The sequence below is a fragment of the Talpa occidentalis genome, unplaced genomic scaffold (genome assembly GCF_014898055.3).
Source record: "Talpa occidentalis isolate TD23 unplaced genomic scaffold, MPIMG_talOcc4v2.1 talOcc4.5, whole genome shotgun sequence".
Lineage (NCBI taxonomy): Eukaryota > Metazoa > Chordata > Mammalia > Eulipotyphla > Talpidae > Talpa > Talpa occidentalis.
The window spans coordinates 32,383,662-32,398,166 of NW_023604861.1; the positions used below are offsets into that span (position 1 = coordinate 32,383,662).

At 32.0% G+C, this 14,505-nt stretch overlaps 1 long non-coding RNA gene across 1 annotated transcript in view; it reads right to left on the reverse strand.

Moving 5' to 3' along the window:
* The window catches only part of LOC119259613 (uncharacterized), a 339,306-nt gene that overhangs the window by 117,663 nt on the left and 207,138 nt on the right, over nucleotides 1-14,505 (reverse strand). The gene's annotated exons all lie outside the window — the stretch shown is intronic.

Here is a 14,505-nt window from a genome sequence, read left to right on the forward strand (position 1 = left end):
GCCTATATTGAATTATAACAGAAATGACTACATTGCCAAAAAAGCAATTCTGATTTTATGGATCAGTTTTTTTGTGCAATTAAATTAAGATGACTCTGGAGAGATAGATGCATTGCATGTATCCTAATGAAATTATGTTGTCACACTGTCAGTCTTAGATATACTTCCTTGACTGTGAAAAAATCATCAAGGAAATGGAACCCTGTTGACCTTTTGGAAATCAGCCAATCGATGTTAATCTGGTGATATTCACTTTCTTATCCCATAAATTCTATCTTCTACTTGAAAAATGTGTGAACTCATGGAGATGGTACGCTTCCTTAATGAAATAACAAGTATATCATAAATGGGTACTCTTTACCTTATATTAACCAATGTGTTCTACTATTTTGCTTATTAGAAATATATTTTACAAACTTTATTTATATGAAACCACAATTCTATCTGATACTGATATACATATAATCTTTAATTTTAGTGGGAACGTATATAAAATCCTTTCACTGATATTGCTATAATATATAGCTTTAAATGAGGAATAACTATACCTGAAGTGTTGCCAATAGTACAGCTTCATACATGAAAACACACATAAAAGTAAAAGAGAATTTGGCCAAAAATAGAAGAAAAACATGTCAGTAAAATAGAATGCTAAAAAAATCTCATTTTAGTTCCTTTTAAATATAAATAACCTTAGCCCTTTTCATCCCAGTACATAAGTACATTCTTAGCCCCTTGCATATTGACTAATATGCCATTACTGAGTAAGAGGAACCTTAATGGAAATGATTCTCTCAACTATTCTTTATCGAACTTTTGCAACATTAGAATTCCACTACAGTGCATGATACTGTGACTTTTGCTATTTCTATTGGAAAAAATATGTTACAACAGAATTCCATTGCTTCATTGAAGAAGTAGTTGCTGGCAATATTTTTAATTTTTATCTTTTCCAGTTGTGGCAGAATATTAAAAATTTAATTATTGCAGTTTATGCTGCTTTCAACTTCTTCTGAGCCACATTTATTAAGGAAATAATCTAAAAATAAACTATTATATTTATTGGTTTAATAGTTATTGCTATACATTGGAAAATATCCCTGCAGGGGCTATAAATTTTAATTAAGAATCATATTTTTTGATGAGGAAGCAAATTTGACCTTTTAAAACAAAACTATGATATACATGCCTAAAATTTTGTAATCAAACTACTACTCTATCAAACTTTGTATCACTCACCAATGTTTTTAGAGACTGATGTCATGTTTAATTTAGTGAGGTATGTCAACCCTTTCCATTGATTGACATTTAATAGTTTCCTATGGATTGCACCACAAAGTTGAGTTGAATCTGTGCAAGTAGCTCATTAAAACATATTAAATAATGATGAGATCCCTGATAATCTCAGATTTTGCAATTTCAATAACACAATATGAACAACACAGAAACAATACCATTTTTAGTGAATAAAGAATCAGGAAAATGATGTTTTAAGAAATGAAACATTAAGTTGATTTTGGGGTGATATTTATTGTGCTTGATATATAAACTGTAACACATTGAAGCCCAATTGCAGTAAATACATCTAAAATAATGTTTTACATGTTTCCTTCTAAAGCAGAAAATTCAGCAAGGAAAAATATGTGTTCATACATATGTACACACACACACCCCACCTATTTTTGTGTGCATGTGTTAATTAAAAATATTCCACATACACAACAATATGACTTTATTGTTTCTTTACTGCTGATATTGTTCTGATGAACCATGCTGTTCTGCTCATACTGTTCTGGTTGTTGTGTATTTTAAATATCATCTTGTGCTAAGAGAAGTAACCTGGACAGTGAAACACATATCCTGTAAGGTATAATTTATATACTGAAACTTAAAAAAGGAAAAAGAAGGCAAACTCTTAGAAACAGAGAGTAAACATGGTCTCCAAAATTAGGAGTTGTGGGAAGTAGGAGAAAGTTGGGGAAAATTACTTTCAATTATAAGATGAATTCCTGTATCTAGAGTATAATATTGTGAGTTTAGGTGACAACATTGTATCTTATAATTGAAATTTGCTTAGAGAATAGTACTTAAATGTTCTCACCAACAACAAATTTAAAAAAGAGGAGAGTTTGAGGTGCTGAAGTGTTATTTCATTTGATGGAGGGCATCCTTTCACAATGTATATGTATATCAAATTGTCAAATATATACTTTAAATATCTTATGATTTTGTCAATTATTCCTCAAAAAAAACAAAAAACTGGGAACCAAAACACCAATATCCCCTCTATCTAGAAATAGGAACTCACCATGTTTTATAGATTACTAAAATTTTGATTTCAAAAGTTTGCAACTGTAAATCATTCTATTCCAAAATATTAATTTTAGCTAAAAGACAAAGAATGTACAAACTTTTATGATTACTTTTGTACCCAACTGTGATCCAAACGCAGGGATCAGGTTCATCTTCCTCCCTTAAAATATAGAAAGTCAAAAAATATTTTAAATAAAATTTTTCACAATTTAAAAACATACAGCATATGACTGATGATGAAGAGGAGGAAAACAAGAGGAGGACTTTAAAATTACATAAGCTTACTGCCGATAAGCAGTTTTCCAAGTCACCTGACAGGGAGAAAAAGACCAAACAGAGCCTGCGTTACTGCCAGATTAAGGTGACAGAAACCAGAGTTCAGGGAGGTGAGGCAATAAAGAGGCAGCTATATATTTATAAACTAATAGCTTCAGACATCTTCAGAGGATCCCCTTGAGCCTTTGGCTGAGTTCTAATCTGTGCATGCATGAAAAGAAGCTTACCTGAAGCTAGGAAATAACCTTCAGAAGCAGTAATCCAAACGATTCCCAAAGTTTAAACAAAGCAGAGCATGCTCCTGTCATTATAGTCAAAATAGAAAGCTCTCTTAATTCACAGAGCACTGGAAAGAATTGTTAATTGCCATGGTTATTGGGTTAATGAGACCTAGAATAAAGCCTGCTATGGAGTGGGCCTAATAAAAACTATCAGTGAGCCTCTAATTTGAAATTGATTCCAAGAAACTTTACACTGTGCCTAAACAAAGTCAAACACTACTTTTAAAAACATGAAAAATTGGGCCTCCCTGGTGTTGCAGGGGGTTAAAGTCTCAGCATTATCAGGCTATCTCCAGCCATAGCAGCATAAGTTCAATTCCTAGCCAGGTAGCCACATGGCACCAGGAGACCTCTCCTGTCTTGCCTGCTGCTCCCCTCAGCAGTGTATTTCAGTAGATCTGCATGTTCTGTTCCCCACTCTGTCTCTGGTGAATCCTCTCACCCCTACCCCCACATCTCTGGACTACACCCCAGCTCTTGCATGCATAAATAAAATAAATCTTAGAAAAGAAAACACAAAATTTTGCATCCTATACTTAAATGAGCAATATTTCATATTTAATCAAAACTTTCCTAGCATTGAAAAAACTCAGAAAACTATGATCCAGAGACAGGACAAAAGTCAACAGTCTCAACAATACAGAAAAAATGGAACTAGCTGACAACATTGGGAAGTAATTATCTTCTCCATGATCACTTTTCTACATGTCTTGTGAGTAAAGGGTACTGACTGTTATTGATTTATGTTTCTATGTTGTCAAGCATACCTTTAAGGAAAACAGCCTTGGTGATAGAGATATTTTCTCCCCTTTAAAGGAAAAAGTAGGTTTTCTTAGAGAAGTGAGAGATATAGACAATATCTCCCTCCAGAGAAAAGCGCAGTCATTCTCAATGCCCAGAATAAAAACAATGTCTGCCCCTGGAGCAAAGAGCAGTTATTCTTACTTCCATTCAAAAATGTTCAGTTTCCCTATTCATGCAATGCTACACATTCTATGTGTAGGGTTAATCAACATACTTTACATTGCCTATAGTCATATGTCTTGAAAAGCAATGGTAAAATGCAGATATTCTGGCAGCTGATAGTTTTGTGAGTCCTAAACTGTCCATTGTTTATTCCTGATAAATATCATGTCTTCTATAACCATCCATCAAACTTGCAGCAGGTCAACTATCTAGCTTGCAAATGATGTAAACTCTTTCTCTTCATAGCTTTAATTACAAGGATATTAAAATGTTAATTATAAAAATGTACTAGTTAAAAAAGTAAAGAAAACAGATAATGTAGGAGGAAAAATAAAAGATATTGTAAAAACACACAAATGACACTAGCAGCATTAGCAAAACAAACAGCAGCTATCCCCTCCCCCTGCAAAAAAAAAAAAAAAGAAAGAAAGAGCAAAAAAAGAATTGGGGAAAAGTGAACAAAGCATGAATGAATGACCCAGGGAAAAAATGCCAAGCTGTCTAAAATATGTGACATGGGAGGCCCAGAAGGAGAGGTGTTAGAAGAAAAAAAAAAATATATGATAATCAACTGTTATCTAAATTTATGGAAAACCAAATTTTGTAGGTCATGTAAAATCAATGAAATGAAGAATACAATAAAAACCACAAAGCACACCATAATCAAATTGCTGGGAACAATACCCAAATCTTTAAAGGATTGTGTAGGGTGGGAGGGAGACATAACAAATAAATAAACATAACAAATAACATAACAAAGCATAACAAAAACACATAACATAACAAATAAACACATTATATTTCAAGGAAAAAACATGACTAAATGAACAAAACTTTTTCTCACCAAAAAAAAAAAAAATGCAGTGAAAAACAATGAAGACACACATTGAAAGTACTGAAAATGAAAATCAATTTAAAATGTTATATGCAGTAACATCTTTTAAAAACAATACTGAAATTTTATTGCCAAAAGACATGCACTGCCAAAAGCCATGTAAATGTTAAATACATACTATGATGGATTAGATCATATGAGATGGAAATATGAATCTACAAAAGAATGAATACTTTCTAGAAGGGTAGACATGGTTATTGATAAATATTTTTCTCATTTTAACTTCCTTAAAAGATAACAATTAAAATAAAAGTTAAAAACTACTAATGTGTTGCAATGTTTTTAATTTAAAGTAGTTTATATGATAACCAGAAAAAGTAGAGAAGGAAATGAAAATTCAAGTTAAAAGACTGTAAAAATAATATGGAATATTATAGTATTATTTGAATGTAGCTTATGACATGGCAAAATCTTTTTTTTTTAAGATCTATTTATTTATTTATATAAGCACCGGGTACAGTCAGAAGCGTGGGAGGGTGAGAGAATTCACCAGAGCCAGAGCGGGGAACAGAACAGGCAGACTGACGAAACACACTGCTGAGGGGAGCAGCAGGCGCAACAGGAGATGTCTGCATGCCATGTGGGACCCTCACCAGCGGCCAGGGATTGAACCAGTGCTGCAGAGGCTGCAGGCAGCTTCACAGCCCAGCACTCAACTACTGTGCCACCAGGGGAGGCCCATGACATGCCCAAATCTTAAAGCAGCAATTAAAAAATAAAATAGAGGCATACCAGAAATCATACAATGGAAGTAACTATACACAAAATAATAATAATAATAATAATTAGAGCACTGTAAACAATAAGGAACAAGGAACACCTAAGATGAATATTAAAATTATAGAATTAAAGCCAACATTAAAGATGTGTGTAATTTAATCATGTGGAGATAATCTAAAGATTTCAACAGTGCATAAGCTATTAAATAGGATTAAAACCTATAAAAAGCTATATGTAACTACATAAAATTGCTAAATAAAGAAAAAATGTAGATAATAACAAAAAGTTTGGGAAAACAATATTGAAAAGCTAATAAGCTAATAAGCTAAAAATTTCTTAATTTCAGAGAAAATAAGACTTCACTAAAAGGATTACCAGGATAGGAGTACCTTTCATAATAATAAAGGAGTCCAAATATCCAGAACATATGCACCTAAAGGTGTATTTATACCCATGTATTATGGACAGCCAGAGAATAACTGAAACTTTCTAGAAGAACAGAAAGGAGTGCTATGCAAATCCATAATTAATACTGGAGATTTCAACATTCCTTTCCTAGCAATTGATTAACAAGTGGAGAAAAATAAGAATATGAGAAACAGAAATAACACTAACTTTAAACTGATCTTTATAGACACTTACTGAATAGTCCACTTAATAGCAAAATATACAGTGTTCAAATGTTCGTAAAATATTCACCAGGGGAGAGACATATTCTTGATCTAACAAACAAAACCCAACAAATATAAAATTAATAGAACCATATATATTATGTTCTATGATCAAAAAATTTAATCTACAAATCAAAAACATACATATATATGAAATATATCCAAATGTTTGGGAATTAACGCACTTTTAAATAATCCATGGTTCAGGAAAGCAATCACAAGAAATATATATATATATTCCATTTAAACTGAACTGAGTGGAAATTAATCACAACATAAAATTTATGGGATGCAACTAAACTGGTGCTTAGAAAAGAAGAAATAGCTCAAATCAATCATCTAAACTGCTTTCAACTTTTCATTACTAGTATTTGAATGTATTTTTTTAAAAAAGTAATAAACCTCTGCCATACTGATCAGTAAAAAAAGAAAAGTTGAGAAGACATACAGTAAAAAAATGTCAAGAATGTGAGTGGGCACAAACTGTAAACCTACAATTTAAAAGAGATGAAATGGGATATTATAAATGACTTTACTCCAGGAATTTGGTAAACTAGATCAAATGAATAACTTCCTTAAAAAAATAAACAAAACTCAGTCAGAAAAATATATTTCTCCTAAAGTGCTAGTGTTGGTGTGTGTTCTCTCTCTCTTTCTCTCTCTCTTTCTCTCTCTCTCTATATTTTTTTTCTATTTGTATGTTTGTTGTTATGTTTATATAATAAATTATTGATAAACTTGTCATTATGATCGTTACCACTAAAAAATAAGAGAAAATCTCCAGACCAAATGGGATTCAGTGGTAAATGTGTTGAAATTGATAAAGAGAAAAAAATCATAAAAATTCTGTGAAAACTTTTTAAAATATAGGGAACATTTTTATCTAATTTATGGACCCAGAATATCTTGAAACAAAAACCAGACATATTACAAAGAAAAGCAGGCATATAAATGCAAAAATCCTTCAGAAAATCTTAGCAATCAATTTCATAAATATGTATTTAAAGGACTATACATTATAATCAAGTGGGATTTATACCAGCAATGCAAAGTATGTAACATTTGAAAATCTATCTCTGTAACTCATCGAAACAATAAATTACAAAACCAAAATCAGGACCATTTCAGTATATCCAGAAAAAAAAAATCTTTACAGAGTTAAACACACTTGTCATGTGCCCTCTCAGCAAACTACAAATTTAATCAATTTGAGAAAGGTTGTCTCTGAAAAATATCTAGATAACTTTAAGACAAGTTTATCAATCAGGATACCCATCCTTACCCAGTACTATTCAACATTTTACTAGAGGTCATAACCAGTGCAGTAAGGCAACAAAAAGAATCAAAGGAACATAGACTTTTTACACACACATGCATTTTCATGTAGAAAATTGTAAGGAATCTACAAAATAGATACTAGAAAGAGTAATGATTGAGGTATAGGAAAAGAAAATTAATATCCCATTTCTGTATGCTAACATGAACAGTTGAAAAATGGCATTAAAATATCACTTACTTAGGAATATTTTTAAAATATGTGCAAATACAGTACAATAAAAACTCTAACACATTACAGAGAAAAGGTAAAGACGTGATGAGCTCTAGACAGTGAGAAGCTACCGTATTTTGGAATTAGAAAATTCAGTGTGGTGCAGATGTCACTTCTGCCCTAATTGATCTGTAAAGTCAATAAAATTTACATTAAAAATCTAGGCAATCTTATTTTGAATATAATAAGATAATTTGGCATATTAATACAAAGAAAAAGTTTATAAACACTTTCAAAAGAGGGACAAAGTGAAATGTCTAAAGTACTTGATATCAATACTTTCTACAAAGCTAGTGGAACCAAGTTGCATGATTTTGTCATAAAACTGCATTTAGTAAAAGAATGTAAAGTCTATAAATAGAGCTACATGTATTTGCTCAATTGAATTCAAGGTAATTCAATGGGGAAAAATAATCTTTTCCAAAAATCAAATCAAATCACATCCATTTATAAAAAAAAATAGTAAAAGAACATTAACCCTTAATTCATATCATAAACAAAATAGATGAGTCTGGGGAGACATGACAGATATAGGCAGTATACAAACCTGGTTTTATGGATTGAATTATTTTTCTTCACTTTCCCCTCAAATTCTTAGGTTGACAACCTAACCTCCAAAGATTATATTTGGATAGAGTCTATGGGGGTGCTTAATCCAATTAATGTTGGATTTATAACAAAAGCAAGACACAGAGATCTCTTTGTGCATACAAAAAGAGGTCATATAGGCACACGACATGAAGGCACTCACAAAGAAAAGAAGTCTCAGAATTAAACTTAATTTTCTGGCACCTTGAGTTTGAAGTACCCATTTTCCAGAAGTGTGAAAAATAAATTTCTGTTAGTTAAGTTTCCCAGTTCATGGTATACCCTATGGCCATTAGCAAACTAATGTACTGATAATAGATCTTAGAACTGAAAGAGAATGTTAAAGGATAAACTGGTGAAATGTTCTGTATTAATTAACAGAATGTTCTGTATTATGATTCCTTTGGTGGTTACAACATAGTATGTATTTGTCACAATTTATCAAATTGTACCTAAAAGTAGGGAAAACACTCCAAGTTAAATAGTTGGATAAAATTGTTTTAAAACTTAAAATGTCCTTCTTGTTTCAGATAATGAAGACTTTGAGAACTTGAAATAATTAGATTTTAAAATCACCAAACTATATTAAATGATGATGAAATTCATATTGATAGAATTATCAGTAGATTTAAATAGATTTTGTACTTTTGAGATTAATAATTACATTGACATGTATGTATTTATGTGTGTATATATCTATGTATATTCCCAACAGCAGAGTTACCCTTATGAAAAAAAGGTCAAAGATCATATTTCTCTTCTGACATTTTATGAGCAAAGATAAAGATGTTTGTATGGGGTAAAGTCAAGTATACTGTGTATTTGTTTGAGGATAGAAAGTTCAAGTATTCATGTATCATTATCAAAGTTTCTATCAATGATTAGATTTCCTTCTCTCTATTATATCACAAAAGGAGAAAAGGAAAAAGGTTAGCTGGATTAAGACTGAAAGAACAATCTGCTCATGGTGAGGATATTAATTTCTTGCATACATGTCCACAGCCTCTTTCCACTCAGAGACTATCTCCAAGACAAATACACATGAACCACACCACAAAAATGGACAGTTAGTGCTGGGTAAGAAACTGAGGATAATGTAGTAAAATAATCTGACCTTATTAAAATATTGGTACTAACTAAATGAATGTACCATGAAATCAAAAATGATATTCAATAAAATAATCTCCCGTCAAAAAGCGCTGAAGAGACATACAGCTGTGCTATCTCTGAACATACTATCATGGAATTTTCCAAACCATTAATTATTTCATGACAGAAATAATTCCATGAAAAATCAAGTTTTATTTTGTTTGTGTTTGAATTATGTTGTTCATCTAATAATGAATCACTAAAATAAATTGCAGTCTATGAACATTAAGGAAAATTTACAGAAACAACATTGATGAAACTGGAAAAAATAATGTAGGTGTAAGTTACAAATGAATACAAGATGCAATTTTTCCTTTAAGTGGTTTAAATCAAGGGAATACAAAGTAATCTACAGTACTATCTGCACACAGTTTATACATAAGGGATGAATATATAACACAAGTGGATGAGAAGCCCAAAATTTAAGGGGTCAACTGTCATGGATAAGTGAGATTTTATCAGCATACAGTTTATCATTGTAATATACATTCTACACATTCTTTACTACAAATAATTTACACACACAAGTACACAAATCAATAGCAAACTTTTAATTATATATCAAATTAGCATGTTAATATTTGTCAAACTACATATTTCTTGATTGTTTTCCTGGTTATTATTAATGTGTTTTTAGGAACAGTTAGCAAGGAGTCCCTGTGATGTGACTATGATTTTCCAGGTTGTGAAGTTCTTTTTGTTATGTTAATGAGGGTTCCCTGAGATTTCAGATCCCTCTCAAATATCAACTTACATTTTTCACCAAATTTGGTGCAGTGTGAGAATCACTGTGGAAAGCTGTCTGGAGGTTCCTCAGTCTACTAAAAGTGGAGCTACCATATGATCCAGCAATTCCACTACTAGGGATCTATCCAAAGGACACAAAAACAGTGATTTAAAAGAGCACCTGTCGGGGCCTTCCCAGTGGCACAGCGGTTGAGCGCTGGGCTGCGAAGCTGTCCGCAGCTTCTGCAGCACCGGTTCGATCCCTAGCTACTCCCGGGCCACTGGCGGAGGGTCCCGCATGGCACGCAGACCTCTCCTGCCTGGCCCACTGCTCCCCTCAACAGTGTATTTCATCAGTCTGTCTGCTCTGCTCCCCGCTCTGGCTCTGGTGAATTCTCTCACCCTCCCGTGCTTCTGACTGTACCCAGTGCTTCTATAAATAAATAAATAAATCTTTAAATTAAAAAAAAAAAAGAGCACCTGTACACCTATGTTTATTGCAGCACTATTTACAATAAATAAAACCTGGAAACAACCCAAATGCCCAAAAATAGATGACTGCATCAAGAAGATGTGGCATATATACACAATGGAATATTATTCAGCAATCAAAAAAGATAAACTCATACCATTTGCAGCAACGTGGATGGAGCTAGAAGGAATTATGCCCAGTGAAATAAGCCAGAAGGAAAAAGAAAATTATCGGATGGTTTCACTTATAACAGGAATATAGGGGAATCAAATAAGACATCAGTGTAAAAAAATAATAATAACAGTACAAAACACAACAAAGCAAAAACAGACAATTACAAATCAGAGACATACTGCAGGGGAGGAGGAGGAAGAGGCATCAGAGGGAGGGAGGGAGGAGAAAGGGAGACTGTGGTGATGGTGCATGGGTGCCCTGGGGAAGGAAATTCTATGGGGACTCAATCTGAGGGGGTGGAGGGAAGCAAATATTATTCAAAAAAAATAAAGAAAAAAAATTGGTGTAGTGTTGGCCACTGTTATTTAATTATTTTCCTTTCTTTTTTCCTTGTGAGAACGCAGTTATGAACATATATGAAGCTATATAATATTCCAAAATTTCACTGTTTTTTGTTAACTTTTATATAGTCATTTTTAGGCTTTTTGTTTTATTTTGGGTAAAATTTATTGCTATTTCTTGATCACCAATGTTTTATCCTCCAGTATCCACTACGCTATTGACCAAACTAGAGAATTTTATTTCAGATTTTTCATCCTTGTAAATTCCACTTAGTTTTTAAAATTCATATTTCACTGGTTTCATTATGTTAGTTTTTTTTTTTAATTCTTATATATAGACTTAATTGATACTTAAACACAGTGGCCTGCAATTTTCATATTCTCCATCTTTTCTGGGTTCTGGATATTGACTGTTATTTTTTCATTATGGGTTGTTCTTTTATTCTTTCCATTTTTAGTTTTTATTGTTTGGATATTCCATATTGTTAATTTTATATTCCTGAATGTCTGCTTGTTGATGGTGATATGGTTTTGCCAAGGGCTAGAAGTGACTGCATAATTCTAATCTTCATATTTATGTAGTTTTAGAAAACTCATGATATTTTCCAAAGATTGTACTTTTTAAGTTACCAATGTCTATTATTTGTATCTTTAATATTTTTAAGTTATATTTATGATAATGATTGATGTAAGCCCTGACTTAGCTGTGTTCTCTCTCTCTTTTTTGCAACAATGAAAGACATTTTATGAAAAAGCAATCATGATTTAGTGTTGATTTCCCTCTGTCTTATTTCCAGTGAATTATAAGCATGTATATATCCTTGCAATATTTCTCTACTTTTTCTCATTAGCATTTTTATTATATTTCTAATAGGGATGTTTAGAAGTTCCTTTCTTGCTGTCATTATTTCCATTTGAAAGGTACAAAGTAGTTACTATGAGATAATAAATGTTGCAATAATAGAAATAAATAGAAAACACACTGAAACTCAATAAAATATTAAATATATTTTTCAAAGAAAATATGACAAAATAGTCAACCTTATGTTGTCTAAAGTAAAAGCTATTAATATTGTGGGACATGAATCCTGAGTGTGCCAACCAGGCTGTAATACTTCCGACAAGAATTCTTTTGGGGCAATGACTTTGGAGTTTAGAATTCCACTGTCAACTTAGTCCTTAGAATCATTCCCGGGAACTCCTGAGTGTTTACCATTTAATAATCTTGTTGCCACTGTAAAAAGTATTCACAAGAAAGTCAAAACAACTGATCTCCTGAAGAGTTCCAGTAATCTCCAGCAAAGCAACAGAGGCTCTCTCTGTTTCTTAAGGTCCCAGGCAAGCCTTGAAAAGGAAATCAAACTTCCTGAACATTTATCTCCAAGGCCAGCTCTAGTCCTGAAATTAGCATTGGTAAAGGAAACTGTTAGAATAAAGTTAAGGAACTTATTTGGTTTTGATTTTTTTGATCAATGTGTTTTTAATTTTTAATCTGACTTGCCCTATCAAATATTTCTAAGAAATCAAACTCAGAAAAAGAAGCTACATACGAATTTTGATTCAGAAATGATTTGTTTTCACCTATCAACATATAAAATGCAAAAATAAAATTCCAAATTATGCTAAGTTATTATTAGTAGTTATTTTTCCTGCTTCCTTAGAAATTTGTATTTCTTTCTTCTGGATCTATTGCTATTTCTCTATAGCATGTCCTCTATGCAGGATCAATTAATGGATTGAGAACTGCATTTTGGGGATAGACTACAGAGCTCTCTTCTGTGTGCAAAACAAAGAAACCAGAACACTCTTAAAAGAAAGGATTTTTCTCTTGTCTTAAGACCCACAAATAACCTTGAGGACCAGAAATTTCAGTCTGTCCTATTATAGCTTTTGAATTACTGAAAACATGAAATAAAAATAAAAGTGGGTAAACACTGCCACCCAATGTTCAATTTGAGATATTGTAAAAATTACACATCTTACATCAGGGATTTTTCTTTGTGTTTATCCATTGATTTCCAGGTTGTCTTCAACTGAAACATATTCAGATATATCCTGTTCCCTTATTCTGAAATGTTACTCCAAATCAAAAAGTTGATTTATTTTCACCTAATATTCTTTTCAACATTTCAAAAACCCTGTGTCTTGGAATAACAGGAATACATTTTATTTTCTATTCAAAATTTCCACTTTATATATAGAATGATGGGAAAAAACTATGTAGGCATATGCACTTGTGTGCAATTCTTCTAGGATAATTTTTCAGGTGTTTCATTTAGAAATATAAATAATTGTAAAATGTATTCTGAAGGGACTAAACCATTTTTTTTTTTATTTTCTACTGCTTAGTGTGTAATCTATGCTCAAGAATTTTAAATGAAAAATACATCGATGTTTATTATATAATTATAGAGTGATACACACACACACACACGCACATGCACACTCAATAGGGGTTTCAAACAAATTTTACTCATCAGAAATTTTATATATTATTTCCATTCACTAATCTCATTATTCACACAAGAAGCTATACTAAAATTATACTTTAATCAATTTCTTTTGCCTAAAATAATATGCTAATTTTAAAGATACGTTGTAAGTAGCTATAAAAAGAAAACATGAGTGAAGCAGAGTTAGCAAAGAGATCACTAATTTTGAAATATTTAGAAAGGAACCTGGAAGATATGAGAAATGGCACATGTCCTTAGGAGAAAAGACTTGTGCAAGGCAGAGGGGGAAAAAAAAAACCTATTTCTGAATTTTAAAAATTGCCTAAATTCCAAATTAAGAATCCCCCTTCATTTCATCTTTCTAAAGCCTAATTAAATCTCAGTATAATTCAATACCATACTTCCCTCGTGTTCTACTTTTTAAAGGAGCAGTGGAGAAAAGGGAAAAAAAAGAAACCTCCTACCTTTTTTTTTTTATTTCTAAGCAGACACACTCATTTAATGAAGAGCTTTTTTAAAAAATGCTATTTTTGTAATAGAAGGCATTATAATCAGTTGAGAGAAAAGCCTAATGATTTAGACTGAGACAGTGCCTGTGAATTGAAGAGATGAAGAAAAGGAATAGTTGGAGAAAATAGAACTCTATTGAGATTTGTGAGAAAAACCAGGTTGAGGAGAAAGGAAACCAGGAAAAGAAACAGTGTCAATTGTGTCATTTGAAACAAAGATCATTGATGTCCATAATTTAGCGCCTTAGAATGTAGCAGTGGGGAAAGAAGAGAGTTCTTTTTGGCATTGTCATGAGGGATGTGGGGAAAAAAATTAGGCAATATTGTGAGCAGAGAACAACCATTGTAAATCTTTAGCAAAAGTGACTAAAAAATAAAAATGCTCTGGAGCAGTGTGCTTCTCTATACTGAGAGTTAACATT